Source organism: Sapajus apella, unplaced genomic scaffold (assembly GCF_009761245.1).
Source record: "Sapajus apella isolate SASKATOON/1434 unplaced genomic scaffold, GSC_monkey_1.0 scaffold21, whole genome shotgun sequence".
In the NCBI taxonomy this organism is placed as follows: Eukaryota; Metazoa; Chordata; class Mammalia; order Primates; family Cebidae; genus Sapajus; species Sapajus apella.
The window spans coordinates 5,016,719-5,023,752 of record NW_022436961.1 but is presented as its reverse complement, the minus strand read 5'-3'; positions in this window follow the sequence as shown (position 1 = coordinate 5,023,752).

The window sequence follows — 7,034 nt, the reverse complement described above, 5'->3', positions numbered from 1 at the left end:
GCCTGTAGACAGATCAGGATCCCCACATGGTCTCTTGGTAACCTTTGTCCCACTTCACAATCTCTAAATTCTAGAGGAAGTGGGCCCTTGCCGATGGGGGCAGCAATCCTCTGAGAAGTAATTCTCAGAGGGACCTCTCCATAGGTCTCTTTACACAAAGCTGTGAGTCTATTTCCTGGACTTTTCTTAAAACCCCAAATAAAGTTCCAGGTAGGAGATTCTGAGACATTGCTAACACACCCTGGGGCCGTGGTTTTCAGAGTGTGGCCCAGATCACTAGGAGCAGCAGCATTGCATGAGAACTTTAAGGTCTCATCTTCTTGAGACCTACTTTATAGCTATTGAGCCAGAAACTCTGCAGCCCAGCTACAGTGAGTTTTGTTTGTGTGTGGGGGTGTTTTTTTTTTAGAGACAGGGTCTGGCTCTGTTGCCCAGGCTGGAGTGCTGTAGTATGACCATGGCTCACTGCAGCCTCTAACTCAAATGACCCTCCTATCTCAGGCTCCCAAGTAGCTGGGACTACCATACCCAGAATAGTGACAGGCTCTCACTTTGCAGAGATGGGACCTCACTGTGCTGCCCAGGCTGGTCTCAAATTCTTAGCCATGAGTGATTCTTCCACCTCAGCCTCCCAAAGTGCTGACATTACAGGTGTGAGCCACTATGCCCAGCCTCAGCTAGTGTTTTAACAAACTCCAGGTGATTCTGATGCAAGGTTCAAGTTTAAGAACCACTTCCTTGTGATAGCACAAACTCAGATGAGCTATATGGAGAACTGACCACCAGTTTCCCAAGATCCTATTTTTCTTTTCTTTTCTTTTTTTTTAAGATGGAGTCTCGCTCTGTCGCCCAGGCTGGAGAACAGTGGTGTGATCTTGGCTCACTGCAACCTCTGCCTCCTAGGTTCAAGGATTCTCCTGCCTCAGCCTCCAGAGTAGCTGCGACTACAGGCATCCACCACTATGCTCAGCTAATATTTTTCGTATTTTTAGTAGAGATGGGATTTCACCATGTTGGTCAAGTTGGTCTCGAACTCCTGATCTTGTGATCCAGACGTCTCAGCCTCCCAAAGTGCAGGGATTACAGGTGTGAGCCACTGTGCCCAGCCTGTTTTGTTTCTTTAAGAGAAAGCAAAGCTTCAAGCCTAATCAAAATCAGCACCAAGCAACTTAGATGTTCCATGTGCGGCCGGGCGTGGTGGCTCACGCCTGTAATCCTAGCACTTCGAGAGGCTGAGGCAGGCAGATTGCTTGGGCCCAGGAGTTCAAGACCAGCCTGGGCAACATAGTGAAACCACCTCTCTACAAAAATTACAAAAATAAGCCAGGCTCAGTGGTGGTGCAGGCCTGTAGTGTCAGCTACTTAGGAGGCTGACATGGGAGGATCGCTCGAACCCAGAAGGTGGAGGTTGCAGTGAGCTGAGATTGTGCCATTGCACCCCAACCTGGGCAACAGAGTGAGACTCTGTCTCAAAAAAAAAAAAAAAAAAAAAGGTTTCATGTGACAGACATGGAATGATTAGAATTATGATTTATTTGATAATCTGGCAAATAATTTTTAAAAACCTACTGTTTGAACTGTAGTTTCTGGGCAGAGGGAGGAAAGAAATTTAAAAAAACACAAAGTTCCTTCCTCCAGTGGGATTCTGCCATCATCACATCATCAGTCGTCATCATCAACATCATGTTCAAAAAAACATCTTTTTATGCTAACGATAGTCACTTACAAGAATCCACGTCTGAGAATCCACAAGGGATTTCTGAGAACTAATTTTGTACCCAGCTCTGTGCCCTAAGGCTTCTGTCCACAACTGATTTGCTGTCTCCTTGAGTCAGAACTGGAACCCAAGAAGCAATCAGTCACACAAGGCAGCAGATAATTGTGGGCTGAATAACTCCAAGCTTAAGCAGGCCTTATGGATTCAAGAGTCCTCTTCCAGCTTTACGCAGATGGCCTTCATTTTCACTCCTTGCCTGAAGCCCTGCATTTTTCTTTTTCTTTTTTTTTTTTTTTTTAAATCCAGATAGCGGCAATCGCGTGCTACAAGATAAACAAGGTGATGCCCTTTGCATCTCCCTACTCTCTTATCCACAGAAATTTCCCAGCCTGTTTTTCAGAAATCCCCAAAGGGATTATCAGACTAGCTGTGCATGGTGGCTCACACCTGTAATCCCAGCACTTTGGGTGGCTGAGGCGGGTATATCACTGAGGTCAGGACTTCAAGACCAGTCTGGCCAACATGGAGAAACCCCGTCTCTACTAAAACTACAAAAATTAGCTGGGTATGGTGGCACATGCCTTCAATCACAGCTACTTGGGAGGCTGAGGCAGGAGAATCGCTTGAATCTGGGAGGCAGAGGTTGCAGTGAGCCAAAATTGCACCATTGCACTCCAACCTTGGTGAGAGAGCGAGACTGTGTCTCAAAAAATAAAATAAAATAAAAAAAGGCGGGGAGGGGATTATTAGGCCTATCAAACCCCAAATACTGCCAGAATGAGGGCAGAATTTCCCAGGAATTGAGCTCCCACTCCCGACCTGGCAGGCATTGAGTCATGCGTCTCCAGAAGAGAGCATTTGGCTGCACCTTTGGGGCTGCTGGGGAAATCATGAAGCCCCGTGGTCCATAGCTCTTAGGAATCTGAGCCACCTCGGGTTTGTCCCGTGGACATGGGGAGAGGAGTCTTTTGGTGCCCTGACTTCGAGAACCTTGACCTTAATTCTGAAGTCCTGGGCAACCAACATCTATCTCCCAAAGGGAGTGTTTGAGGATATGGCAACCGCGGCATTAACAGATGATTCTAGGAAGGAGAGGAAAAGGCCTGTTCTATAAATAAATGTACTGTTCCTGGATGAGGCACTGTCCTCCTCCCTACTCCCACCCAATCACCCTTGTGACTCGTCAGAGCAGAGCAGCCCTGAGCCAAAGGATTAGTGCAATCACAAGGTCAACAATAGATACCCCGGCCATAAATACTCCTGGAGAGCTTTAGTCATTGACAAGGAGCCAGGAGTAGGGGAATTAAAAGAGGGGTAGGGAGAGACCTGGAAGCCTGTAGGGCTAGCTTGAGACATCTATAGTTGTTTGTTCGTTTGTTTGTTTAAAAAAGCCCGACTTTCCTTCTGAATGTGAAAGTCTCTGGGGGACGTGGAGAAGGCATGAGACACAGCCTTCAAAGGGGGGACACTAGGAGAGATGGACAATCCCCAGAGAAGGACTCTTGATTTTAGGGTGGTTAGCTTTATCCTCAGAGCACAGATCTGCCCCCAAAATCTTTGTTAAAAGAAACCTAAGAGCCGGGCGTGGTGGCTCACACCTGTAATCCCAACACTTTGGGAGGCTGAGGGGGGCAGATTACCTGAGGTCAGGAGTTCAAGACCAGCCTGGCCAACATGGTGAAATCTCTCTGCTAAAATACAAAAATTAGTTGGGTGTGGTGGTGGGCGCCTGTAATCCCAGCTACTCGGGAGGCTGAGGCAGAAGAATGGCTTGAACCCAGGAGGCAGAGGTTGCGGTGAGCCAAGTTTGTGCCACTGCACTCCAGCCTGGGTGTGTCACCGGCAAGACTTCGTCTCAAAAAAAAAAAAAAAAAAAAAGAAAGAAAGAAAGAAAGAAAATAAGAAACCCAAGAGCTGGTACCACCAGCAGTTTCAGAATCTCTGTTGTTATATCTCTGGTAAACAGGAAGAGAGAGCAAGGCTCCTGCATTGACGAAGCTGGGAAACAGTTTAATATCTAACCTTTTTGGATGTGAGGACCAATGAAGCCAAGGAGGCCTGTTCTGCGGGCTCTGAGGACCCCGGGGATCTTCCAGTCCTCACTCTCTTTTTGGGCATGAACATTTGGGTGCTGCAGGCAGATAAAGTGCTAGGGAAATGTGATCAAGAGATGGAAAGCTGTGTGTAGGAGCACGCTGCCCACCAGCATTGCACCTAAATAAAGGCCACGATGTGCTGTGACGGTGCCACAGAACTGATAGTCTGCATTTTCACCAGGCAGAGGGGAGGACAGAGGGTGGGTCGGCTTTACTGTCACCAGCAGAGACAACTTCCCAGAGCAGCTTGGATGAATCATCTGGTGCACACACACACTCAACATTTTAAAATATGGATGATGGGGCTGGGGAGGCGCCAGCTCACAAAAGCTAACTGTTGGGTATGTCATTTTTTGGACCCGGTGTGTCTGATTCCATCTTCAATTATTGATTCGTTTGATCCCTTTTAAGTGAAACTTTAAGTGACTTATCTAAAGATAGGCTACTGCTAAGCTTATAGTAGAAGGAGGTAAAAACCTAAGTTATTTAAGATGATGCAGCTAATGCAAGCAGCCAATCAGAAACCAAATTAGCTCACTGGGTGTGGTCACAATGTTATTAACATCAGCTGCTTCTGACATCTTTGTTTTACCTTTTTTTCTTTTTAAAAATCTTTTAAGAGCTGGAGGTTTAAGAGCTGCCCAGGCTGATCTTGAACTCCTGGCCTCAAGAGATCCTCCTACCTCGGCCTCCCAAGTAGCTAAGATTACAGGCATGAGCCACTGTGTCTGGCTGTTTTATTTTATTTTATTTATTATTTATTATTATTTTTGAGACAGAGTTTCATTGTCGTTGCCCAGGCTGGAGTGCAATGGCGCGATCTCCGCTCACTGCAACCTCTACTCCCCTCAAGCAGTTATCCTGCCTCAGCTTCCCGAGTAGCTGGGATTATAGGCATGTGCCACCACGCCTAGCTAATTTTGTATTTTTAGTAGAGACTGGGTTTCTCCATGTTGGTCAGGCTGATCTGGAACTCCTGACCTCAGGCCTCCCAAAGTGTTGGGACTACAGGCATGGGCCATCATGCCCAGCCTTGTTTTATTTTTTAAAACCAAAATTTAGGATAAGACATAGTGGCTTACACTTGTACTCCCAGTGCTTTGGGAGGCAAAGCAGGAGTATCACTTAAGACCAGGAGTTTGAGACCAACGTGGGCAACACAGTGAAACCTCTACAGGGAAGTAAAATGTTAGCTGGGCCTGGTGGCTTACACCTGTAGTTCCAGCTACCCAGGAGGCTGAGGCCAGAGGATCACTGCGGTCCAGGAGTTCAACATTACAGTGAACTATGATTGCACCCACTGCATTCCAGCCTAGGCAACAGAGCAAGACCTTGTCTCAAAAATAAAAATAAAACCGAGGTTTAGGTTCTGAGTTGAGGGTGAATTTGTGTTTACAATTGGTATTCACAGCAAAGACTTGCCCTCCCTGGTTCCCCGTGCTGGAGAAAGGTCACGGCCTTAGGTGGACAATAGATTTGACCAATGCTGCCATTTCTTATCCCAGAAACAAAATGCCACTGAATTAAATTCCTTAATTGTCTTTGGAGACACAGCTCTACTTCTGCAGAAGAGACAGAAGATTCTGACCAAGCACACGAGAATGTAAGAAACTTTTAAGAGACTCAGAGGTCGAAAGCTAGCTAAACATAGCGGTAAAGGACCTTCTCGTGTGTGCAATTGGAGCTATGTGAAGATGGACTCTATAGGAGGTGATAGTGAATCAATATTAATGCCTTGCTGTGATCTAAAAGGCTAAAACTTGCTACGTCAGTCCAGGCACAGATGTTTTGCACAAGTTTGTCATGTACAATGAACTACAGGGGCCCCTGCTCTGGAAATACCATGTCCTCTGTATTAGATTAGTGAGCCAAGACATAAATATATGGAAAGCTAAAAAAATAACAAAACAAATAGCTGAAATTTTGACCATTAAGTAAGGTGACATACTGACTTAAACTTTCATTTTGGGCTGGGCACCATGGCTCACACCTGTAATCCCCCCACTTTAAGAGGCGGAGGAGGGGCTGGGCGTGGTGCCTCAGGCCTGTAATCCCAGCACTTTGGGAGGCTGAGGTAGGCCATATTACTTGAGGTCAGGAGTTCAAGACCACCCTGGCCAACATGGTGAAACCCCATTTCTACTATAATTATAAGAATTCACCAGGCAAAGTGGTGGGCCCCTGTAATCGCAGCTACTCAAGAGGCAGAGGCACAAGAATCGCTTGAACTGGGGAGGTGGAAGTTGCAGTGAGCTGAGATCTTGACACTGCATTTCAGCCTGGGTGACAGAGTAAGAGTCATCTCAAAAAAAGAGAAGTTGAGGAGGGAGGATCATTTGAGGCCAGGAGTTTGAGACCAGCCGGGGCAATGTAGTGAGCCCCTATCTCTGCAAGAAGTAAGATGATTAAAAAAAAAGAAAAAGAAAAAGTTGCCATTTGCTTGATGCTTAACACCAAATGAAATCATCACAATTAGAATTTATGGAAGGAAGGGCCATCACCGTTTATAGCTTGATTCAAAGTCTTCACATCTTTCTTCAGAAATTGGTCATGGTTACATCTTATCGGAGCTGTGATCAGCTGCCCTCTTCTAAGCTGTGCTGCTTGTGACATGGGTGCAGGCAATGATGTCCACTTGGCAAAGCTTCTGAATCAGCCGTGCTGGGGAGAAGAGAACTTAGCGCCACAGGTCTTCGGCACAGGGAAGACATTTGCCTTCCGTGTCCCCCCCCCCATGACTTTTTTCAGTATGGACTCATGCAACAGTCATCAGTGACGGCAGTTCTCACACCTGAAGTGCACAGACGGCTCCCGGATGTATTTCCCTGGCCACCTCTGCGCTCCTCCGGGCCAGTCTGCCTCAACTTCTTCCCAGCAGCAGCTGCTGGAAAGGCAGAGTGGGCCCTTGATCTGAAGGTATTTCTCAGCACATGGCAAGCACTTTGATATGGAGCAGAGAAACCACTCTGAGCACTTGGCAGGGTCATTTTCTGATTCTTTTTCTTTTTTTTCTATAACCTTTAACATCTGGTAGTTTTTGGATTCTCTTTGCTTCATACTCCTTTGTGGCCTGGCCCACGATAAGTAGACACAACTGGTAGGAGCCATGTATGGACCTTCAACAACAAGGTTAAGAGACCTTTAAAAACATCTGTTTTGCTGCCTGTAACAGACTGACCAGTACTTGATTATAGAGCCCTAGTTTATCTTCTAATTATGTC